The sequence below is a fragment of the Furipterus horrens genome, unplaced genomic scaffold (assembly GCF_987537825.1).
Source record: "Furipterus horrens unplaced genomic scaffold, mFurHor1.1.pri manual_scaffold_3, whole genome shotgun sequence".
NCBI lineage: Eukaryota > Metazoa > Chordata > Mammalia > Chiroptera > Furipteridae > Furipterus > Furipterus horrens.
In genome coordinates, this window is record NW_028327173.1 from 79,654,340 (window position 1) to 79,680,341 (window position 26,002).

Consider the following 26,002-nt stretch of genomic DNA (forward strand, 5'->3'; position numbering starts at 1 on the left):
CATGGGCCCACTCTCAGCAATACTAATTCAATGGTCCTGGGTATTTCTGGGAATCTGCATTTTAATAAGTACATGTCACAGTATGAGGTCCCACACTTTGAGAAGCCATATAATAGAAAAGTGTACGGGAACGCTGTGGGAGTATAATGGGAATGAAGGGGTCAGGGAATGGGGTACTCAACTGAGCTCTGGGAAGTAGGGAGGGTACTGAAGTTTGATTAGGAACTTGGCTAAATCTCAGAGGATGAGGTGTTATTCAGAGGAAAGATAAGTAAAGGCATTTCTGAGCCCATGGCCAGTTTGTACAAAGACAAGGAAACAATACAGCCAGAAAATATTTATTGAACATTGACTATGTGCCAGGAGGGATCTAAGAGAGAGGAGAAAGAGGGGGATTGATGGGTAGTAAGAAAGAATGGGTAACAAAGCTGGAAAGGGACTGAAGGAATTACTACCAAGATGACAGTGGACTGAAGATTTGAGAAATGTGTAAAATAGGGAAAATCTGAGAAAGGATTAAATGGGGTTAAGAGGGAAATGGAGAAGGTAGGATGTCTTAGACATCTTGCTCTGTGGTAGGGTGGTGCCAATTTAACCAGAGCTAGGGACTGGAGGTGGCTAATGAAGAGAAGCAGCTCAGTTTTAGACCTGTGAGTTTAAGTGCCTGTGGCGATACTCAGATGATAGTTGGCAGCTGCAAATAAGAACCCAAAGTTCAGGGGACTTCTGGAATAGAATTATAAGTATTACCCACCTAATAATAATAACTGCCCCAGGATTCTTTAGAAGATTAAAGGAGATTTTGTGAACTATAAAGTGATGCCTGAGTGTTGTAATTTATCTCTGAACATGCCACAGCACTCATCATTATGATCTGTCCCCAGTGAGTGCTCAATCTGTGAACTATGATTGCACGTGTTACCACTTCTCCTGTCCCCAAACACAATGACCATAACATCTCACACAGCAGTCTTCTGAGACCATGCCATACAACAAATAAACTGCAGAAACACTGGTAAGCAAAGCATAAAGGGGAAAGCATTTCATATGGTCAGTTGTTTCATACAGCATAACTAGAAATATTTTACTTCATTAAAGTTTGTCATTTCATTGTTAAGAATGCCATAGCTCTCTGGAATAATAAAGGCAATAAGGTTTGCTGAAATTCTTCTTAATCTCAACATTCTGGCATTTATTGTAAGATTTATATACACTTGAATAATAGAATAACCCTAAGGATCAGTTGTTAAGAGCTGGACCAGATTTATGTGTGGGCGTTTTCAGTGAGCGTGACTGTGATTACTTGAGCTAGAAGAGCCAGGGGATGGATTTGGCCCAGGTGCTCTCCTCCAACCCCTCTCTGCTTTCTTCACGTGTCTTCAGGCTCCGGGTCTGCTTTCAGACTTGACTTCGATTTATTAGTTGTAACAAAATCAGTTTTTAAATAGAACTGTGAGCCACCAAAAGACTGCAAAGTGCTTCTTCTTTGCTCTTTAGGGCTGGGAGCCCAAAGAAAAGGGGAAACAGATAAAAGGCAAACCGGAGAGAAAAGAACGATGGGGTGTGGGGAAAATTAAGGGAAAAGGGGAACAAGGGAAGCCATAGAAAGGAGGAGGGAGCCACCAGTGACTTCATGAAGGGATAAGCCCATTGTAGCCTCTGTTCAAAATGCCAAAAGCGACGTGGGGTGGTGAATGTACAACACAACATACAGATGATGTATTACAGATTGTACACTTATTATAAAACTATATAATTTTGTTAACCAATGTCACCCCAATAAATTAAAAATCTTTCTTTAAAGGAAACACAAAAAGCAACTCTGACTCTGAAAGATAAACAACAGTGGGTGCATGGAGGAGAGTAACCAAAACTTGAAAAAGAGGCCCATTTGGGAGTGTGTTTCTGAATTTTCCATTTCTCTCCAGAGTTTGCCCAAAGGTTGGAACTGTGCAGGGGGTGCAGGCAAGGAAAAACCCCAGAGAACTTTGCCTTTTTGGCCAGAAGAGCTGGAATGGAGTCCCCTGAAAACTGGAGAATGAGGAAAAGAGCAAGTTTTCTTTTTCCTGATTTCTTCTCCCTTGAGTGAGCACAGTCACAGAACTGTGCAGCATAAGCAGCTAAAAGTTTCTCCAAAAGAAACCTGGTCTTATTGCCAAAGAGCAGGAGAAGGGGCCCTTGTGGTTCAAAGAGTGTGGGAGAATCCCTGTCATTTATATTTTTCGTCTCACTTTTCTCTCATGGCTTTGCCTTGAGGGTGGTTCTAGTCTATAATGCAGCATTTTGAGCAACTAAAACTTCAAGAGAAACCCAGTAATTCTGGTCAGAAGACCAGGAAAGAAAGGCTCTTAAGGGAGAGGAGCCTATGGGGATAAATCCCAGAGAAGAGAGAACTGAATAAGGGGATCCCCCGATTGTGTGCATGACAGAGTGCAGGCCCCAGGTTCTCTCCTAAGCTCTGCAGATGTGGGACAGATCCAAAGGCTTTCAGAACTGAACTATGACATAAGCCACTGCTTAAATCCTGGACTAACCCCTGAACTGTGCTGCCCTGAGACCCAAAACAGCAAATGCTTTGAAAACTGAACTGATGTGGGAACCACTGTCCACAGAATGCAAGAAAGAACCAGGTCGACTGCATGATAAGACAAAAAACTGAGCATTTAAAAAGGATACAGAGCCTCATGACACTAAAAATGTCAAGAGTTCAATCCCAAAATGTTTGACATGCAAGGGACTGGGCAAATGCTTTCAATTCTTAAAAAAAGAAAAAAGGACAATCAACAACTCCAAGATGACACAGATGTTGAAATGATCAGATTTATAGAAGCTATTTAAACTCTGTTCTGGGAGATAAAGGTAAACACTCTTGAAATGAATGGAAATATAGAAGTTCTCAGAAGAGACACAACTTATAAAAAAGAAACAAGTAAAAATTTTAGAACTGAAAATATTAGGTTAGTCAGTTTGGCTTTTTCTGTAAGATGGCTTTAGTAGCGCTAAGTTGTCTTTAGCTTCATTTGAAACAATTTTGTTAGATTATATCGTGACAGCTGTCATATCAGCAGGCATTTTTTAAAAATTATCAAAATTGGTGAATTTTTGTGCAGCTATTTTAATACTGAAGATGGAAGAAAATATGCAACATTTTTGGCATATTATGCTTTATTATTTCAAGAAATGTAAAAATGCAACTTAAATGCAGGAGAAGATCTTGTGTAGTGTGTGGAGAAGGTGCTGTGACTGATTGAACATGTCAAAAGTGGTTTGCAAAGCTTCATGCTGGAGATTTGTCACTGGAGATTTGTCACTGGATGATGCTCCACGGTTAGGTAGAGCAGTTGAAGTTGATAGTGATCACACAGGCATTAATTGAGAACAATCAATGTTAACCATGCAGGAGAGAGCCAACATGCTCAAAATATCTAAATCAATAAAGTTATTGGTGAAAATGAAAAATTTGTCTTTTATTTTATGTAAAAAGCCACATGGATTTTTTGGCCAACCCAACACAGTAACAATAAAAAACACATGCTGGATGAGCTAAATGACAGAACAGAGATGAAAAAAGGAAGTGTCAATGAACTTGATGATATAAATATTACTTATTCTGAAGAACAGAAGAAAAAAGGTTGAACAACAACCACAAAATGAACAGAGCCTAAGGAATCTGTGGGACAATATTAAAAAGACTACCATTATAATGTCATTGGAATCCCAAGTGAGGACAAAAACATCAAGGTAGAAAACATATTTGAAGAAATAATGACCAAAAACGGTGAAGGCTGTATACATCTACAGATCCAGTGACAGTGCTATCTACCTGGTCATTAGACACATACGTGCATACACACATAATACCTTACAGTTTGTGCCTCCAAAGGAGAAAACAAGAAAGATGAGTAGAGTGAAGATATAGCTGCCTAAAAAAACTAAACAAAATGTGATGGGCTATCTTCTTTTGAGAAGTGTCCCAAGTACCAAGACCTTTACTTCTACATGTCTCCCCTAAATCTAGTGGAACAAGGCATTATTAGAACTATGTCAATCAATAAATTAGTCATCTACCAACACTAAACTTGTAGAAAGTATTTACCACACTACAGACCCTTGATTTGGGCTCAGAAAACAGAGGCAGGATGAGCTACAAAGATATTTTTAAATTTTATTTGTTTATAACCTAAAATAATTTTGTAAAGCTCTTTTGCACATTGTTAGATAGACATGTAAAAACTTTCACCAAAATGTGAATAACTGTGAAGAAGGTAACTTTCAGCACTCAGTAAACACTAACATATAAAAGTAAACTATCACTTACTGAAATTCATCACCATTCATTTTAAAGAAATACATAAACAGGCAGCTCTTCGAAAGTCATAAATTTTGCATAATTACATTTTCTCCTTGAACTTATATTTCCCTTCTTCTTTCCCTATAAAAGCTTATCTCAACTTTATGTATTTATACTTTAACTTACCCTATCATACTTTTTCTAAATCAAGATACGTATATACACTTAAATTTAAATCCAATGGCAAAAAATGCTCTTCTGATTGTTATCATTGCAACTATTATTAGAATGCAACTTATCAAAATAATGCAGATATTACAACTGTTGTCAAATAATTACTAAATGTAAATAAAAGGTAAATTTTTATTGGGAACCCCACTCTTTTGAGCACTTTTATTTTTCAATTATTTCATGCCTATGTGGATAAGTATTTAAATTACTAGAATGAGTCAAGATTAAAAACCAATTTGATTCTCAATTTTTGTTTTTATCAATGAAAATGTTGAGAAACTATTCACACAAATGAGGAGATGGGAATGGGTGAGATTTTATAATAGAAATGTTATTCAATTTTTTGAACTCCTGATTTATATAATAAATATCATGATGATGAAATATCAAAAATCATTTTAATCATCAGGGAAAGAAAAAGTTGGGGAAAACTGAAATTTAGTGAGTACCCTAATTATTTACTAATCCATCTGGGTTATCTCAACCATTCATGATGGCCTTTGCCTAGGTAATTCACAACTATTACACAGAGATGTTAATTTGTAGAAAACGTATTATGAAGCAAGAAATTATGCTCTCTGAGAATGCAAATAACTTTTATCATGTGGAAGTTCAATTGACTTCCCTCTTAAACTATGAAGAAGCCAGTGTTACATCCATTAAGCAAATTCATTTCAGCATTCCTATCAGCAGTCCACTTTGTACACTTTTCTGGTTCTCTTATTTTTTTTTAATATTTAAAAAGTTCACTTTTCTTTTGTATGAGTCATGTTTCATCCTCTTCTAAATTTTTCCTTTAACATCAGCCTACAATTTCATTAGATTATCTTTGTTTTTTTAAATCAAAGACTTAGAAAATATATGATTTGCAAAGTCTAAGAATTAGAATCATTGATATTCTCACCCCTAAAACTGATACATTTGAAATGTCCCCCTTTTTACCCTCCCCATTCTCTAGATTTTTACATCCTTGAACAATGCAATTTAATAAAATGGGTTAGAGATATGCCTTTTAATCAAATGGACTAATAAGATAGGTTAGAGATAGGCCTTTCTTATGAAAAGTGAGAGAAAGGTAGTCATAGAAAAGAAGGTGGGCAACACCTGTGTGCATGTATCTTTGGAAGTCTCTACATGTAGTTAATGTACACAGTGTGAAAATTGCTGGCCTAAGGTAGGAAGCATAAAAACGAGTGCCGCCTCTCATTCTATACTACCTAGACTCATTTCCATTAACAGCCTCTTTTTAAAGTTTTCAATTACTGAAGAACTTAAATTAGGTAATTGTTCACCTTCCATTCAGAAGAAACACTGAGGGTTGAGGAGATCTAATGAAAGGAGATGTTAGAAGCAGGATGGAAGAAGGGAGGAGGAAGCGGTCCACAGAAGGAACTTTGAACAGCTGAGGGTAGGTACCATGAGAGTACTAAGACATGAAGAAGAAATGAATATAGAGGAAAATTCAAAATTCAAACTTTAAAAATTTTGTCCAAATACTTGTGAATCTACATTGTACCCCTGGAAATACCTAGTCACAGCTTCTACTGTGCCAGAGATGGTGCCGGGAAAAAAGACTGTGTTTAGCCTAATGCCAAGCAACTGATTAGATGGACTTTTCCATCAACCTACTAACTGGGTCAAATATTTGAGCTTCCATCCACTTGAGAGAGGTGAGCAGAAATACCACACAGTATTCCTTAGATGAAAAGACCACCATTATATCACACTAGTCCCTTACCTACACACTCTGGGCAATATAGAGACTTCTAAACTCAGATTCCATAAAATGGACACCCCAGAGTACATATCAGACTATAATCAGACTGAAATATGCATTCACCACTTAGAAGCTTATTTTACCTAGCTCTGGAGACTACAATTCTGGTCCAATTGGACTGCTTCTTGTTGCCTTAGAATTAAATAATCAATTTATCTCATAAGAATCCAGTGACTCTTCTCTGAATAAAACTATATAAAAACAAGGTTCTGGAAACGGATGGTGCTGATTATTGCATAGCTTTGTGAATGCACTCAATGCCACTGAATCGTACAATTTAAAATGGTGAAAATGGTAAACTTTGTTATGTATATTTTACCACAATAGAAAATAAACTTTTGAAAAATACCCCACAATGGCCTGTTTCAACCTAGGGTGCTTCCCCTCTTCTAAGTACAGTGGAAATATCCTGAATAAACTGCAAAAGCTCATAGCCTGAATCATGGCAGATTGAGAAAGTGTCCAAGGCTAAAATGCCAGATCTCCAACTGGCATGTTACCAGAATAACCAAACTAATTACGTTAGAAACATTGAAGTACCCAGCAGGTTACCATACAAGGGAAATGTTAGTGAAGATTAGTAACCACGTATGTACTTTGCTTAAAGTAATTTTCCTTTGATTTAATAAAGTTATCCTCCATCCCATGCTAATCCCAGGTGATTTAAGGGGATTAAGATGCTCCTCTTAGGACATGAGAATATAGATATTACAATTACAATTTAAACAGAATGAGAAATCAGGCTCTCAGCTCTAGTCACTTTATCTTAGTTTGGAGGAGTGAATAATCTGAGCAAATACTGTTTATCTATAAGAGAGAAAAAGAATCAACTTTCTTTTTAGGTCTTTAAAATACATGGCACATTCACATTCACATGGAAGAACTCTTGCACATGTGTGTCAAGACACCTTGAAAACAAATCTTCAAATCACATTCTTTGCAATAGCAAAACATGTGACCCAACCCAAAAACCCATTAAGAGAATGGATAAGTAAACTGTGGCATATTTGACAACAAATGCTACATAGCTACATGCAACAATATGGATAATTCTTTAAAATATAGTGTTGTTTTTAAAAGCTAGAATATTATATATGCCCTTTTTATAAATCAAGAATAAGCAAACCTAAACAACATATTGTTTAGGAATACATACATATGTCATAAAACTGTTTTACAATAAGGGACATGGGGAATGACATAGGAGAAGCCCACACAGAAATATGCAACAGCATATGTAACAATCTAGTTCTCCCCCTCCCCCACAGCCTTCTGTTTATTTTAACTGACTTATTGAGATATTACTCACATATGATACAATTTACCCATTTGAAGTGTACAATTTAATGATATGTGCAACCATCACTACAGTTAATTTTAGAATTCTCAAAAAGTAACCCTGTACCCTTTAACTAGCACCTTCCCATACCCCAACTCCCAGCACTAAGCAACCACTAATCAACTTTCTGTAATTTCCCTGTTCTGAACCCTTTGATATGAATAAAATTATATAATATGTGGGTTTTTGTGACTATCTTCTTTCACTTTGAATAATATTTTCAAGTTTCATGTACATTGTAGCATGCATCAGTACTCACTTGTGGCCAAATAATATCCAATTGTATGGATATACCACATTTTATTTATCCATTTATCAGCTGATGAACATTTGGGTTGCTTCCACCTTTTGGCTATTATGAATGTTGCTGGTATAAACATTTGTATATAAGATTTTGTGTGGACACAGTCTTCCACTTCTCTTGGATATATGTACTTAGAAATAAATTGCTTTATTATAGGGTAACTCTATTTAACTTCTTAGGAGTTGTCAAACTGTTTTCCAAAGCAGTTGTACCATTTGATATTCTCACCAGCTGTGTATAAGGGTTCCAATTCCTCCACATCCTCACCAAGACTTGTTATCTAAGTTTTTGAATATAGCCATCCTAAAGAGTGTCGAGTGGTATTTCACTATGGTTTTGATTTTCCCTTTGCTGATGGATAAGGATGCTGAGCATCTTTTCATGTGCTTATTGGTCATTTCTTTGGAAAAATGTTTATTTGTGTCCTTGGACAATTTTTATGTTGGGTTATTTATCTTTTTATTATTGAATTGTAAGAGCTCTTTACATATCTTGGATAAAAGTCCCTTATCAGATATATGATTTTATAATATTTCCTTGCATTTTTTTAATCTTTTTGCAAATATCTAATTCTTAAGTTCTAGTTTTTAGAGCTATGTGATGGGATCACAGAAGGTCATTTGAATGTAATATTTATAGCTTACATAACTTAGAATATTATTTTTATGTATGAAATATTGCATAATCAGTGAATTAAAGACAAAACCTCATGCATAAAAATATCTGTTAGGTAATATTCAAGACAAAAAAAAAAACACTGTAATGACCCAAATAAGTTAATGCTACTCTTGAAGACTTTAACTTAACTCCTAAGTATGACTTAGGCACTAGGAGAATCTGGCTCATTAATCCTTCCAAAAGATTCCTCTTCAAACTCTGTCACATGGTAGGTAGATGGGAGCAGCAAACTACTACCAACAGGACAAAATTCTCCCCTCCCTTCTTGGTTTTGCTTTTCCCCCTGTTCTCCCAAGCCATGAATGATTTTTACATTTTTAAATGCCTGGGGGGAAAAGAAGAAGACTATTTCATTATTGGTGAGAATTACATGAATTTTAAATTTCAGTGTCCATAAGTAAAATGAAATGCAGCCATATCATTCCTTTATGTACTGTCTATGGCTGCTTTCTTTCAAGGTACAGTTGAGTAGTGATACTAAAGAGATCATGTGGCCAGTAAAGCCTACTACCTAGCCCCCTTACTCAAAAAGTTTGTGAAGACTTTTGGCCAAGATGAAGGGCTAGACAGACATGTTGCCTCTCCCTCTACAACTAAGAAGGAATACAACTACCTCAAAACTAGAGACAACCAGAAGTTCCAGAAAATCAAGCTGCATGGAAGTCCAACAAACAAACATATAAAGAAGAAATACTCATCCAGACAGGTAGGAGGGGCAGAGAGGACATGGTGTGGTGGTGGCAGCAGTGGTAGCAATGGCATGCCAGTGGAAAACACGGTCACATGTTTTAAAAATTAGAGAGGGACATCTGAGGATTGCTCCCAGCACCAGACCAGACCACACAGTTCATGGTTCCAGTGCTGGGGAAAATAAAACCTTATTGCTTCTGACTGAGCAAACCAGTGGAGGCTAGGGTGGAGGAAGAAACTGCAGAGTCTGCTTGTTTAAAGGGCCCCCATGGTCCTAGGATGTCCACAGACACACCTACTCTGGGAACAACAGCCAGGGCAACAGCTAGAGAGGCACCAGTCCCATATGGAAGTGGGAGAAGCACCTGGAATGGGGAGGTGAGTGCTGAGCAAGCGGCACTGTTCCCTCTCGGACCCCTCCCCTATATACAGCGCCACAACATGGTGAAAAGGGTCACCCGTACTGACGAATACTTAAGGCTCTGCCCCTTACAATGTAACAGCTGCGACAGCTCTGTTTAAGACACAAAGGCAAACAAACAGGAGCCCGTCAAGATGAGGAGACAGAGAGGTATAGCTCAAAAGAGGGAACGGATCAAGGTTCCAGTGGGAGAAATAAGTGATGAGGAGATAGCCAAACTAAGAGATATAGAGTTCAAAACACCGGTGATAAAGATGCTCATAGACTTGACAGATATGCTTAAGTACAGCAAACATATAAGGGAAGAAGTGAAGGCTATGTTAAATGAAACAAAGGAAAATCCACACAAAACTAATGTTGAAGGGAAGAAAACTGGGGTTCAAGTCAATGTTTTGGAACATAAGGAAGAAAAAAACAGTCAACACAGCACAGAATGAGGAAACAAGAATTGAAAAAAATGAGAAGCTTAGGAACCTCTGGGACAACTTTAAACACGACAACATCCGAATCATAGGGGTGCCAGAAGGAGAAGAGAAGGAGCAAGAAATTGAAAACTTATGTGAAAAAATAATGAAAGAAAATCTCCCAAATTTGGTGAAGGAAATAGACATACAAGTCCAGGAAGCACAGGGAGTCCCAAACAAGCTAGACCCAAGGAGGACCACACCAAGACACATCATAGTTAAAATGCCAAAGTTTAAAGATAAAGAGAGATTCTTAAAAGCAGCAAGAGAAAAGCAGAGAGTTACCTACAAAGGGGTGCTTATAAGACTATCAGCTGATTTCTCAAAAGAAACTTTGCAGGCAAGAAGGGACTGGCAAGAAGTATTCAAGGTGATGAAAAGCAAGGACTTACAACCAAGATTACTCTATCCAGCAAAACTATCATTTGGAATGGAAGGGCAGATAAAGTGCTTCCCAGACAAGGTAAAGCTCAAAGAGTTCATTATCACCAAGCCATTATTATATGAAATGTTAAAGGGACTTATTTAAGAAAAAGTAGATTATAACTATGAACACTAAAATGATAACAAACTCACAATTATCAACAACTGAATCTAAAATGTAAAAACAAAATCCAACTAAGCAAACCAGAATAGGAACAGAGTCATAGGTATAGGGATCATTTGGAGGGTTATCAGCTGGGAGGGGGAAGGGGGCAAAATGGGGGAATGGTGCAGGGATTAAGAAGCATAATTGGTTGGTACAAAATACACAGGGGGAAATTAGGGATAATATAGGAAAGGGAGAAGACAAAGAACTTATATGCATGACCCATAGACATGAAATAAGGCGGGGGGATTGCTAGAAGGAAGGAGGTTATTGGGAGGTGAGGAGTAAAGGGAAAAAAAAAATGGGACTACTGTACTGTAACAACATAATCAATAAAATATACTTTTAAAAAGAGTTTGCCAAACTTTATACATCAACAAATTGACTTCTCACTCAACAATGAGAAGCAAAAACTATTTCCTTCTAGCCAAGACCAACTTAATAGTCACCTTCATGATTCTTCATAGTCAATTTCTTTTTCTTTGAATAAATATTTATAAGACACCTTGATTCTAATTATATTAAGGAATTTTAGATTTGGGGTTTCATGGAATAGTCTTTCCTTGCAAATGATGCAATTTCAAGAAGTCATGATCCAGCCACACTCAAGTTATTGAGTTAATTATTTTAATAAACTTCTTTGTCTGCTCATTACATGCCCTGAGTCAAATACTATTTGGTGCTATAAGAACTATTAAAACTCATCCTTGCCCTCAAGAGGCTTGCAATCTAATCAGACTCTAGTAACTATAAGAACAATTTCCCCAAAGATCTCCCCACTGTTGTAATCTTACAGTAACTGGGCTTAGATATTTTACCTACAATTCTAAGGCTTGTTCCTTAAATTAAAAGAAATCTTTATTAGCCATAAAGAAATAATACACTCAGACAATTCTGGTAAACTAAGGTGCATGAGTCCTGTGGGCTTCTGCTTTCCCATGACTCTAGAACTACAGGTTCTTGATCTTTTCGCCAAGGGTTCATCTCCGCTTTGAGCGTTTGGATCTGATCCTAGCTCGATGTCCTATATGCAGTCACCCACATTTACTCATTGTAAATAATGAATTAATTCCAGTATTGCTAAATCTTGCAGCCTATTTGTGGTGAGAATAAAGGATAGGCCATCCGCATATGTATCAGCCCTGAAAGTGATAACAGCGCCGCTGCTTCCATGAACAACCTTCTACCCAAAGCGGTCAGAGACCTGGCCGTGAGGTGCTCCTTTCCAAACTGTCCGTTAAAGCCTCAGTTGCCTTCGCAGTTTTTTTTTTTTTTTTAATAACAGTGACTCATTGCCTCAAGTCAGGTTCTGCAGAGAAGCCAGGTCCGTTTTTGTTTTTTGTTTTTTTTCCCAGCACTTTTTGATCCAGGATGACTATAGTCAGCTCGAGTCCAATGACAGCCCCAACCCTCCCCCACGCATACCCCCGTGGGGCTCAGAGCCCAGCGGGCGGACACCCACAAAGTTTGACAAGCCGAGCGAGCGAGGCCGCCGCCGGCCCAGTGGCAGCCCGCTCTCCCTGTCCGCACCCGCCTTCGGGGCGACCCGCGGCGCCTAGGACAGGGGACGGCGGAGAGGGCAGGGCGCGCTGCCGCGCTGACCCGGCTGGGGCGTCCGCCTGCGTCCGCGCCGAAGGGCTTCAGGCATCTGCCCCGGCTCCCGCCAGCGTCCCCGCCCCAGGTCCCGGGCGTCCTGCCCCCACCGACGCCCGCACCGCCTTTCTTCCCCCCGCGCCGCCGCCGCGTCCCGGCCCCTCTGCCTCCCACCCTTTCAGCGCAACTTCCGAGCGCCGGCCCGGGAGCCCCCACACCTGCACCCAGGGCCCTCCTAGATGTCGTCGGGCCCAGCCGCTCCAGGCTTACCTGCTTGGGGGTCCTGGGGTCTTGTCCTCGGCGACACAAATCTGGGTCCCGCCACTCGAAACCTCCTCCCGCTAACCCTCCTCCCCTCCTCCTCCTCCCCCCTGAATGGGAGTCGGTGTCAGTCACGCTGCTCCTGGGGAGAGTCGCCGGTGGCTTCCGGGAGCTCCAAATACAGACAAGCCAAGGTGGGGGGAGAGAAAGAGAGCAAAGCTCCGTGGGTGGGGAGTGGAAATAAAGGGGAGCAGAGAGGAGAGGGGGATGGAGGGAAGGAGGGGCAGATGGGCCGTGGGAGAAAAGAGAGGGAGATGGGGAAACAAGAGGAAGGGAGAGAGGGCGGCTGCCAAGCGCCAGGCTGTGAAAGCAATGAAGTCATCGCATCAGGCAGCATTGCAAAGAAGTCTGGAATGATCCAGGAAGCTCCTGGCTGAACAAGCCACACACAGATTGGACCTCTTCTGCAACCCCAGTACAGGGGTAAAGACCCCGACAGAAGAGTGAACATCTGACGCTTTAGCTGGGCGTCAAGTTGAGGTGCACTCATATCTTGAAACAACATTTTAAAATGTATTTTACATACAGCATCTTTAAAAGAAACAATATATGCCTGCTTATTTTAAAACAAATGTACCCCAAAACAATCTACTTTTTAAGTGAGAATTTGTGGCCATTGCTCCATTGTATATTGACTATAATTACAAAATTGTGAGGCTTTTAACTTTTTTGTTTGAACTATTAGAAGGAAAACATTGATTTTTCAATTTTCATCAGTTTACTTCAATCTGTAAAAGTGGACTTGAAGTTCTTTGTTGAATGACTGCCAGAAAAATAATTATAGATAAGATAAAAGGGGCGGGATATAATTGATACTTTTTAAAATAAAATTTCCAAACACGAAGATGAATATCTAAAAAGCCAATATTCTGTGTTGATGACAAAATTGCCTGTAATTTAGTTCTGTGCATTACAAGAGCTTATTCTGACCACATAGGTCACAACTTAAATGAAAGTCACTCCTATCTCACATTGCTCTTGGCTAACAGTGGTGATGAGGAGTACCTTTTGCTTCCTTTTGTCTAGAAAAAAGAAAAACAAAATAACAATCTTGAGAAATGAATGTATACGCTGCATATATCTTGAATTAGTGTCATCCTTATTATACACATGCCTTACATTTGGTAGGTATTCAATACATTTACACTGAAGGATGAAGTATTATGTGTTTAGAATGTTTATGTTCCAGGAATATAAAAAATTACATATATATATCCATATATATATATATACCCATAAGACCAATTTGTACAGGTTCATAGGAAACTTCCAAACATCTAGTCTAATATGACTTTTTTCCTTAGCATTAGCTTCAACAAATATTAATAGAGCATTTCCTTTAACTAAGTATATTTTGCATTGGAGTATAAAGTATAAAGGGAGTGTAAAGGTGAATAAGGCAAAAATCCTGCCCTTAGGTTTATAATATAGTAGGAAGATAAAGAGCGTATAAAAATAACCACGGTATAGGGAAGACTGAAAAAAAAAATGTTCTAAGAGATACATGAACAAAGTTCTGTGGCTGTGCAGAAAAGAGGCAGGTCACTTCTAGTACTGTGGATCAGAGAATGCATCTTAGTGGAAGTGAAAGTTGAGCCTTTAAAAGTAGAAATAAAACAATAAGAGTGGATGATGGGGGAAGGACACTCAAGATGAAAGGAACAACAGGGACACAAATGGGGGAGGTGACAAAGGATGGACATGTATGAAGGACAGTCAGTGAGCTTAGCTGGAATGAAGAATTATGGGAGCCAGCTCTGGGAAGGAAGGATAGGTGTTTGAACCCTAAAGGGCAGGCAGTTTTGGAGCAGAATAATGATAACAATAGTTAATTTGGTGATTCTATCTAGGATTGGAAAGAGATAAGGGGCAAAAGAAAAAAAATTCTCTAAATCTTGCAGTTTTTCTTGAGATTCCACCTCAAACCTGTCTTTCTCCTTAGCAGATGATCTCATCTGCTGTACAAGATCTGCTGCCATGTAAACATCCATGCGTTCAACTTTTCTCAAAACTCCTACCTCAAAACTTCTCTCTTCTCCTCTGGTCCCTAAATTTCATTTTAATTGATTCCCCCTTCCTTGCCAAAACCAATAATATTGTTGTCTTATTCCACCTTGGGCCTCTACTCTTGCATCTGAGCCTCCTCCTCTCCATTGATTTTACCCGCCTATACTACACTGAAGTTGCAATCAGCCAGGGCTGTACCAAGAGCTGACAATATGGTAGACACATGGAAAAGAGGGACTTGGCATTGGACTGGGTCTACCATTCTTCTGCCTTTCATTATACAGTGTAAAACTTTTAAACGATTTTATATGAAATGGCTTTGCTAGAATCTTGACAGAAAGTAGATGACTCAGGACCTAAACATTCATAGTCCATAAAGTTTATACAAACAAGTATCAAAGGGAACCCAGGCTTTCAAGATTCCCTTCCAGAATTCTGCTCCTGGGGTCCAAATGCACCTCTGTATCAGTCTGACATGCAGGAGGTTAACCACCTCTGCACTGGCTTGGTGAACAGTTCTTCCCAAACGGGTGTATTAGGTGGAAACCAATGAACCCTAATATAGCCTCTCTCCTAAGCATGTTCCTGCTGGACTATGAAGAGAGCGTAGGTCCCTGGATTCCAAGTTGTGATCAGATTCTTGTCCCTGTGCTGTCTTAACGTAGCCCCCACTACCATATTGGTGTATGATTTCTTACTAACCAGTGGAAAACACCCAGTGAACGCAATGTTCTTGTGGGGAGCTTTTCCCGGCCCGAGAAAGAATAGATAATGATGGTGTGCCTGCACAAACACTCCTTCTCAGGAGTCAGAAGATTTCAAGAACTTGTTCCCAATGTGCCAAGGGAGTTTGTATTTTATTTTAATGATTCTCAAGTGAAAGAGTATCAATGGTAATTGCACCAGCAGTTGAGTCACACATTGTGGGTGCTAAGAATGCAGTACTCTCAGCAAACAAACTAATAACCATAGCTGAGACGTACTGAGCACTTACTATGTGCCAAGCTCTGTTCTAAGCATTTTATATGTATTAACTCACCAGCTTTATGAGGTGGTTTTTGTTCTTATCTGCATATTATATATCAAGAAATGGGCATAGAAAGGTTTAACCATTTGCCCAAGACCACAAAGCAAGATAGGTAGTGGGATTTTGGCTTGACTTTTTGCACTTAACCGTTAACCTTTGTAGGAGCAAAGAAAAATGAATATAAAGTTGCTAGTCAACATCACAAATACTATAAGACTAGGTATCTGAACAGTTGTGGTGGGGTGATGTCTATGCATCACCAAGAGTACCTAGAAATAAAACTGATATCCTGCTTCCACTGAGCTGATGTAACAGGGATAAATAAACTTGACTAAAGAACGTGATAGAACTTTATAGTAGTGTACTTCAGAGTGCAGAGAATGCGGCAGTAATACTCTCTTGAGTTTTTGAGCTATAGACAAAGATAAGTTATATGAGTTAAGTGTGCCCCAATCTCTGCAATACAAACTCCCTCAGCAGGTGTAATAGTGAGTCACTGATTCCTTTAGGCAGATGAATTCTTTACTTTCTTTCTTTCTTTCTTCTCAAGGAGGGAACCAGGATAGCTCAGCTCCTGCATCTTGAGCCTTCTCCTCTCTCCATTGTAGCATTGGAACCTTGTGGCAGAGAAGTCAAAGATCCTGAGAAGAAGTTTAAAACATCCCAAACTTTAACCATGCAAAGTCTCTAGTAAGGATTTCTATCTTATTTATTTCCATATGTCCTGACCTAGAATGTAGAAGAGAGAGCTCTTTGATGGCTCTGCTCTGTGGTGTGATTTTCCCTGATATGTTACACTGAGCTTTCACCTAATGGAGCAGCAACATGTACGGCAGAGCCGGCCACATCACACCACCTCTGCAACATGACCACTACTGCTCACCTTCTCCTCCACCACCACCAGCACCCCAGCTTGTTTTGGCTGCCCCTTGGTCTTCGATGCATAGTTCTAGAACAGGGAAACAAATAGGAGGTAGCAGCACTGAGCCCTCTTTTTTTCAGTGTAAGGATCCTTAGTAATTACTTTGATGGCTCTGTCCACCCACAAATGGTGTGGGGGAGGGGAGGGGATGAGCGCAAGTTGAGTGGATCATCCGTAAATAGAAGGGAAGGTAAACACCAGTTTCCCCAGCTGCTGCAAACACTAAAAGTGACATTATATCTCAATGAACAGAGATTCTTAACCTGTGATCCCTAAACAGGCTTCAGGTATCTATGAGCTCCATGAAATTCTATAGGATGGGACAAAAGGAGGTTTACAGTAGTGAGTATGTGAGACATAGAGTTTATTTTTGTATTATTACTTATTCTTGTATTATTTTCCATATGAACAACCGGAAACCTCCTTTTGTGCAACCTTGTGTGTAGTGTTTTAGGTTTTGTACATTTATCTGAGAACATGGCCCACAGCTTTCATGATATTTTTTCAGTCATCTATGTCTAAACGTTATCGATATCAATGACTTACAAAAGTGCAAAACAGAGGAAAGCAGTTCCTTCCTGAGACCTTCAGCTAACAGCATCGCAGCTGAACACAGGCTCTGCTTCTCCAGAGCAGAGGTGTGAAAAGCCTTGCTCAGCAGAATCATCCAGGACGATCACGTTTGGTATGTTTAATTTTGGGGGAATATCTTTTTTTTTTAAGGGCATCCTCTGATGGCCATACCTTAACTCACAGGGATAACTCACTAATCCCATACACTGAGGTGGACGTGGGCTGAGGTTCAGAGGCATTTGAGAAGGTGAAGGGGGCTGGTAGACACCACTCAAACCACAGGACATGGCCCTAGGAATCCACTTTGTGGATAAGGTCATCCCTGCATGAAATGTGATTAGAAATGGATAAGACCACCAGTCCTCAACGTTAGGATACTCTTTATAGTCCACTGACTTGTTGGAGCTACACCTAAATACTCCAGTCCTTCCTTCATTGAATACCTTTGAGATTTTGTTTCATTAAATTGAAAATAAATTATTTTCTTCTTTTTTTTTTTTCTGATTTTCAAGTCTCCCTTTTCTGTTTCTAAGTGCCTAAAAACAGGACCATACATATCTCAAACATATTTTATATCATTATGCAATGTTAAGGAACGGGTACCCAGAATCTCTTCTTGTCACATGCCGACAAATTACCTCCATTTCCTTGTTAACCAGGTGCGCTTGTGTTGGGCACACCTGCACAGCTGTATCCAGTGGCTCTAACCAAGGACAATGCATGACATGCAACCAATGGTCAGTAAACAGTATCATTGGTTTGTTTCCTGAAACAAATCTAGATTTAAAGTCAGAGCTCAGAGAAATGGACAAGTTTGTCCAAACTCATACAGAAAAATAAAACTATTATCACAAGTGTTAAATTTTTTTTTTTTAGATTCCAATTCTAGGGACGAAATAAGATGATAGCTTTAGAACAGCCAGTAAGAGAATTATTATTTTCTGATAAAAGAAAAGTCAGAGCTAAAAGTTTAGAGACAGCTTAAGAGAAGGGGATTATCCAAGAGAATTTAAGAAACCTAGAGGCCAATATTAACCCATAATGGGAATAGGAAGAAATGCCAATATGGTATTCGGTTCTTTTAATATGAGTTTAAAGGAGACTTGAGAAGGTGAAATTGCCTGAGGCCAGTGGTTTAACAAGAGTTTATTAGTAAGGAGGCAAGCTTATATATATTTCATTTTAATGTTGTATCTTAAAATAATGAAAATATAAAACAGATGATAATAAGTATATCATCCATTTCTTTCCCTATATCTTCTATGTGATATATATTGTAGCTGTAAGTTAAAAGTGAAGCTATAATGTATAGCTAAAAAGAAGAATTACATTTCAGGTTTTAAAATAGAATTATGTTTATTAAGTGGAATGCTCCTTCCTTTCTCATTTAATCATGCAGACATAAGAGCTTATACAAGTGCTTTAAGATGGGGAGCTAATTAATGATGACTCTGAAAGAAAAATGGAGGGATGTAAAGAAATTTTCCTAGAACTTAGCCAACATTAACAGCCCCCTTTGAAGTGGCACAAATACTAAAATATCCATCCACCTGGAACACAGAAAGCTCTCAGTAGATACTGGTTGAGCTGAATATTGTGATAAATAAAATTCAGGGAACAATATGAAAAATATACATTATCTAGAAGAAACTTTCATTGTTGAAAATATTTTAAAGCAATAACTGTAATAAGCAGTAGGCTATTATGAATTTAATATTGTATATGTATTATATACTTAGCATGTATTAAATACAGAGTACACTTAATATAAATAAAATTAAGAGTGACTGACCTGCAAATTCCTGGAATCTCTAAGACAGCAAGTGGAAAATTCCAAAACAATAACTCCCTCCGATTAGATATATTCCTAGTCATGGCACCCGAAAAATTTTTATAAAAATGAACAGCGCTAGGTATTCAAGTTTCTGCATGTTTTAGTTCAACAGTCATCGACAAACCAGGAAGGATTAACTTCAAACAAATTTCTTGGCCAAATCTCATACTTGGAAAATAATATTCTATTGAGTTTTATGGATTCCTCACTTTTTTGGAAACAATGAAATCTGGATTAAATATTTTGTAATGATGCTTTAAAAAAAAGCAAAACAAAACAGGCTGTTATTAAAACTTTGTCTTTATTTCTGACACCTCAAGAGCTCTGTTGATATGATGCAGTTGTTTCTCACCAAATGGAAGGGATAGAATCATGAACTATTTAGGTGTCTGATGTCTGAGCCGTGTTACTCCACTGTGGTCAGAGCAGCGACCATTTGTCTCCTTCTTCTCCCCTACACTTCCCGTGCTACATTATCTCCATCATCTTGTGACTAAAGGAGAAAATAACTCCGCAGCTGTCAGTGGCTTTCTCAGCTGCCAGCAAAGAACTTGGTCATACAGAGGGGAATTCATGAGTTCAGGAAAAGAGAGTCAACATGCACACTTTTGATTACAAAGTCCAGGCTTCTGCTGGTAGTAGTGGGTTACGGTACCTCTGTCTGCACCCACCAGAGCTCCCAGAAGGATCTCTGAAGCTACAGTTGATTTGGCATTTTCTTTATTCTTTTAGCTTCTGTGTTACTGTTCTTTTGAATGAACTCTCACGTGATACTAGACCATTAGCACTGGGTTTCCTGTGATAATAGAAAAAGCATGCCTTGTTCATTTTATGCCATTTCAGAAAATTTCTGGGTCCTATCAAATCTGTTAATAGTGGACTGGCTATGGGAGGAAGGGAGCAGCTCTGACTGAGGAGCTGGGGTCTTGCTCAGCAGTGGCTCTTTTCTCAGGCGTCTACTTTTGAGGGGTCAATAAGGGCTGGAGGCTAGAGAAACTGTAGGCTACATTTTTTATTTCATGTTTTAAGAATAATTAAAACATTAATGGATAAAATTATGCATTTTTGAAACTTTAATAAGTTCTTAGCTATACTTTGGTGGATTTCCTCAGTTGTGATGAAATAAGTGGGTAAAATAAAATCTATGTAACCTCTGAAGATGCTTGTGGAGAGAGGGCTGTCAACAGGGAGGAGGAAAATTCTACAGCACAAAATGGAGTGCAGTTTACAGGCTTAGACAAAAGTAGGTTTACAGTCTTTTGAATGGAAAATAATATAATAATTAATAAATAATAATACAAGAATAAACTCTGTGTTTTGCATATTCACAGCTATAATCCTATTTTTGCCCCACCCTATATATTTCCAGTTTCTGACATGAAGAAGAAAAAGGAGGAAGAGGAGAAAGAGTAATAATAATGCTGAGGGCTTAAATCTAAGCTGACTTGGGGACATGAGTGATTAATTTCTTACTTCTTACAGGGGTAGCAATGAAAATTCATTCTTCATTCAACAGAACTTGATCTTCAGGCAAGTCTTGAATTATTTACTACAACTTCATGAAAACTATTAAAGAGATATATAAGATAAGACCAGGTTGCCCACATTTTTAAAAAAGAAATTACAGAGAAGTCTGAATACCTGTGTGTTGCTATTCAAACATGTTTGATGGTTGATAACCCTTTTAAAATTATTATATACTTGAACTTCTAAAATTTATGTATTACGTACATTTATTTAGAAGATGATTCAACTACTTTTAGCATCATGAAAACCTACATTTTACAGTCCCATAACTGTGTTTCTCTTTAAGTTCTAAAACTCAAAAGATATTCTCATGCCTGATTTTTCCTGCATTCAGGATTTTGCATAAAGTCTGATGGATCATTACTAAAGATTACAATGAAAAGTAACTATAGTCATTACCCTCTTGTAATCTAAAACTGTCAGAAAGTAGCTGTCTTGCTGAAATGTTTAGTTATCATCCTCTTGATCATGTGTAATCAGAACCTGAATGAAAAACACTTCCTAAGAACAGCAACTTCATAAGCCTTTTATTTACTTTGATCTGATTCTAAGTATTCATTGAGAGATTTTTGCCCTCCCACGCACACAAAGACAGAACTGGTTGCAAATTGGAGCAAATGTTGACACAGATCTGCATTTTCCAGAATTCTTCAAGGCACCAGTAAGAGCTCCATGGCCTCCCACAGAGTGGCCAAAAATAGCCAATTTTCCAATGGACCGTGGAAAATTGGCATATATCTGTGAGGGAAACTTATTCATTATGTAAGAGGATATTCTGTAGACAGGTTTTCAAGTATCTACATTAAATCCAGCCCAGGTGCCAAAAGTACCAGATCTTGCTTTTGCCTGGTACCTGGAGTAATGATGACCAGGCTGTGCTCTGAGCCCACTAGATGATGGCTGATACATTGTAGCATTTGCTCTGTGTATTTTAAGACATGCAGCCAGTATAGTGCAATAATGTTTCCAGTTCCTGGTTTTGGAAGTAAGAACACAGCAAATTTCATTTTGCACTTTATTTGTAACCTGTCATGGTCAAACACCTTTAGCAGCCCTCTAGAGAGCAGTACTATCCAGAAGAACTTCGGAGATGATGGAGTTGTTTATCTCAATTTGATTTGAAAAGTTCAGTTTGGCTCCTGCACACCCGCCCCCACTTCATCTCCCAGAGCAAAAGCTTCCACCACCACTGCCCGCAATCATCTTCTTTATCAGTTACCCTTTGGTGAGGAAAGAAATTAAATAGCAATCAAGGGGAAGAATAACAATGAAACAAATTTCTAGCAAGTTCTCTAGAGTTGCTCTGTCCAATATATTAGTCACTAGACACATGTGGCTATAATAATTTAAATTAATTTAACGTATTAATTAATTAAAATAAAATAAAATGAACAATTTAGCTTCTCACTAAATACATTTCAAGTGCTCAATAGCCACATGTGCTAGTGGCAACTGCTTCGGACAGTACAGCATTTGGTCATTCGGTAGGTTGTAGGAGAGAAAGAGTTGAGAGGAGAAAAGGGTTCCACCACTTAAACAGCCCATTTCTGACACTTCCCTCATCATCATCACCATCATCTATTGCTTCTAAATTTTAAAAATCACAGCCTGCAGCTGAAAATCAGCAGCATGGCTTCTTATTTATGTAATATATTTATATGATAAGGAGGTCAAACACTTTTCAAATATTGCTAATATTCAACTTTTATTAGCAACTTTATTGATGTATAGTTGACATAAAAATAAGTTACACATATTTAAATCACATAATTTGTTAAATTGTGGCATCTCTACACACCTCCAAAACCATCACTCCAACCAAGATAATGAGAGCATCAGTCACTGCCAAGAGTTTGCTCTCCCTCTTTTGTAACCCTTCTCTCTTGCCTCTCCATCCCCTTCTGCCCTTCCCAGGCCCCCACTGATCTGCATTCTGTTATCATTGATTAGCTTCCAATTTCTAGAATTTTATGTAAGTGGAACCAAACAGTCTGTTTTCTTTTTTGTCAGGCTATTTTCTCACTCAGCATAATTATTCTGAGATTCATATATATATATATTTGTTTTTGTTGAGTAGTATTCCATTTTATGGATATCCTTCAATGTGTTTCTCCATCTGTATGTTGAAGGATGGTTGGAAAGTCAAAGGATATACAAATAAAGCTGCTGTGTACATTTGTGTACAAGTCTTTGTATAAACAAGCGTTTTACTTTCTCTCAGGTAAATATGTAGGAAGGGTATGACTAGGTCATATGGTACAGGTATTTTGAAAATTTCAAAGAAACAGCCAAAATTCTTCCCAAATTGGCTTTAACACTTTATTTTCCCAGTGATGCATGACAGTTCCAGTGGTCCTGAGTCCTCATCAGCACTTGGTGGGTTCAGTCTTTCCAATTTTAGACATTCTGATCTCTAATAAAAATTCCCATTGCTCTTCTTCTAAGCTTTTATTTTTTCATCTGACAGGCATATTTGAGTATATGACATTGATTTCTTGTTATTTTTAAAATTAAAGTCACCAAAGTGATATGTTATTGATTTTTTTTGGAAATATATGAAATAACATCAATTTTTACTTTATGGTAAGGCATGAACCAAGGGAATTAAGAGAAAGGATAGAAGAGAGACCTTTTTATAGATCTGGATGCAACCTTCTTTAAAGCCTAGATTACCCTATAATGAATAACTGCTATTTTTATATTTTGCATATGAAACCTTATTTAAGGATTAATAAAGCACAGAGGTGGTTTATATAAAGGATAAAAATTTAAAATAACTTAAAATTTAAATAAACTGACTCTTAAAAAATTTTAACTAGTACATAAATAAGAGTAGAATGCAAACTGTAACAGTCTTCTCCCACCCTAGCTACTGCAGAGCATTTTCATTGTGTCACTGCATAATCATGATGAGGAGAGTGTGTGTATTTCTCAAAAATGTCTTTAAATAAAATAAGCACAGTAAACGATGTTCAATATCAATCATAATAAACATACAAAAAATAAATTTTACTTTTAGCAATGAAAAATTTGAATTGCAATTAAGAAGGCAATTTCATTTACTATAGCATCAAAAACAAAATATTTAGAAGTAAATTTAACAACATTAGGGCAAGATTTATACACTTAAAACTATAAAACATTATTAAAAGTAATACAGAAAAATCTAAGTAATTGGAAAGATATCCCATATTTGTAGATTAAAATACTTAATATTGTTAAGATGCCAATCGGCAGCCGTCCATCTCGAGAGACGATGGTGTAGCTTCTTAAGAGTCTATCTGCACTGCCGAGAATGGCTGTGCAGTCCAACTCGGGAGTGACACGGTATATGTCTCCTCCCGTGTTGAATCGACATCTTGCGATGACACTGCAGTGTCCTCTCCAGTGAAGCTACAGAGCCTGGGCAGGGTGATATGGAGGGTCTGCTGTTGCCCATGCAGCAGACCCCCCCTCTCTTCGCAGCTGAAGGGTCCAAGGGAAAGACGGAGTCGATACAGCTTGGCTTCAGGTGCGCCGCAGGAGTTGCCGGTGTTGACTACAACGTCAAACCGCCTTAGGGACTCCGGCTCCGGATTTTCTGTCGGGGTTTACTCCCTTAGCCTTTCCCCTGAAGAGGTATGCCGCAAGGCAGCGGAGGTTTTTTGGAGTCAGAGTTTTCCTTCTCTGTAAGATGCCAATACCCCGAAATAAATATACAGATTCAACATAAACTTTATAAGAATCCCAGCTGTCTTCTTTGTAGAAATTGACAAGTGGATTGTAAAAGTCTTATGGAATTGCAAGACACCCAGGACAGCTAAAAAAATCTTTAAAAACATGAAATGCAACTACTCATTTTTTTTTAATTTCAAATCTTAGTAAAAAAAATGAGAGAAATCAAGACAGTATGGTACTGGCATAGGCTAGATATATAGATCAATAGAGTAGAATTAAAAGTCCAGAAATAAACTCTTAACATTAATTAGCAATTGGTTTGGGAGAAGAATGACAAGACAATTGAAAAAAGGTAAAACAGTCTTCAACAAAGAGTTGAAACTAGCTATTACTGAGGCAACTGGATAAACTTATACAAGGGAATGAATTTGGACCTCTAGTTCACACCATATTTAAAAATTAACTCAAGATAGAGCAAAGAACTAAATATAAAACAGAAAACTATAAAACTTTTTAAAAAAGCATAAGTGTAAATCTTTAAGATCTTAGATTGCACAATTTTTTTTGCTTATGACACCAACAGCTTAGGAAACCAAAGAAAAAAATAGGTAAATTGGACTTCATCAAAATTCAAGCATTTTGTGCTACAAAGAACACTACTGAGAAAATGAAAATAAAAATTAGAAAGTAGGAGAAAATATTTGCAACTCATGTATTTGATAGAGGCCTAGTACCAAGATATATAAGAAAATGTTACAACTCAGCAGTAAAAAGACAAATAACTCAAAGTTAAAATAACCCAAATGAATAGACCTTTCTCTAAAGAAGATATACAAATGGTCAATAAGCATATGAAAGATGCCCAACAATATTAGTCTTTAGGGAAATGCAAACAATCAAACTACAACAAAATACCACTCAGACTCAGTCGATGGCTAAAATAAAAAAGACAGACAATAACAAGTGCTGGTGAGGATGTTTAGAAATTGGAACTCTTACTCATTGTTGTACATAGATCACTTTGAGTATTATTGACATCTTAACAATGTTTAGTTTCCAATCAATGTGTTACAGAACCAGCCAATGGTGTTCTGGAACAACTATGAAGTTCAATTCCTGCCACCAAGAAGTATGACTCCCAAGGCGAGAGTTTGGTAATAAAGGAAAGGGGCTATTTATTTAAAGGTTATACAGATTCAGAATAATAGCAGGTTTCTGCTAAGTCCCGCTCCCTTTAAAAACACCCCAAACAAATAGCCCTGCCTCCCTCCGCCTTGCCAGCCCAGTTTCAGAATACACCACTCAGAACTATTATCTTTCATAAGAACAGAAGTCTGCTGCTTAGCATTTCTGGTCACAGGTCCACTCTAAGCATCTCTCACATGTCTATATGCTTGGCCATGCAGGTCCCTGCAGCTCCACCAGCTCTGTCACTGTCTTATCCCGACCTCCAGACCTTGTGGCAGACCCCTGTTACTCAGCCCATTCTAATCTTAAATGCTTGATTCATAACTAATCTTTAAATGCTCGGCTCAGAACTTCCTGTGTGGCTGAACATCCAGTTCTTCCTATGGTGCATTAGTGTCCATTGTTTTTGTTAGCTCCCCAGCGTCTTCGACCCTCATTCAGCTGCCGTCTTTAGTTAGGGCAAGAGTTCCCAGTGGCACACGGGCATCCGGGGTGGACATCCATCCCTGCAGCTCACGCAGGCACCATAGACTTCCCCTCTGGCCATGTCACAAGTCACTCTGCCAAGT

General features: G+C 38.3%; 1 protein-coding gene across 2 annotated transcripts in view; it reads right to left on the minus strand.

Moving 5' to 3' along the window:
- CAP2 (cyclase associated actin cytoskeleton regulatory protein 2) overlaps positions 1–13,012 on the minus strand; it is a 147,075-nt gene extending 134,063 nt beyond the window's left edge. The window contains exon 1 of one of the 2 annotated variants that reach the window (XM_090269785.1): positions 12,648–13,012. The gene's annotated coding sequence lies outside the window, so the exon portion shown is untranslated. The remainder of the gene's footprint in view (positions 1–12,647) is intronic. The other variant, XM_090269784.1, reaches the window with a different exon arrangement.
- Between the last annotated feature and the right edge of the window lie 12,990 nt (positions 13,013–26,002).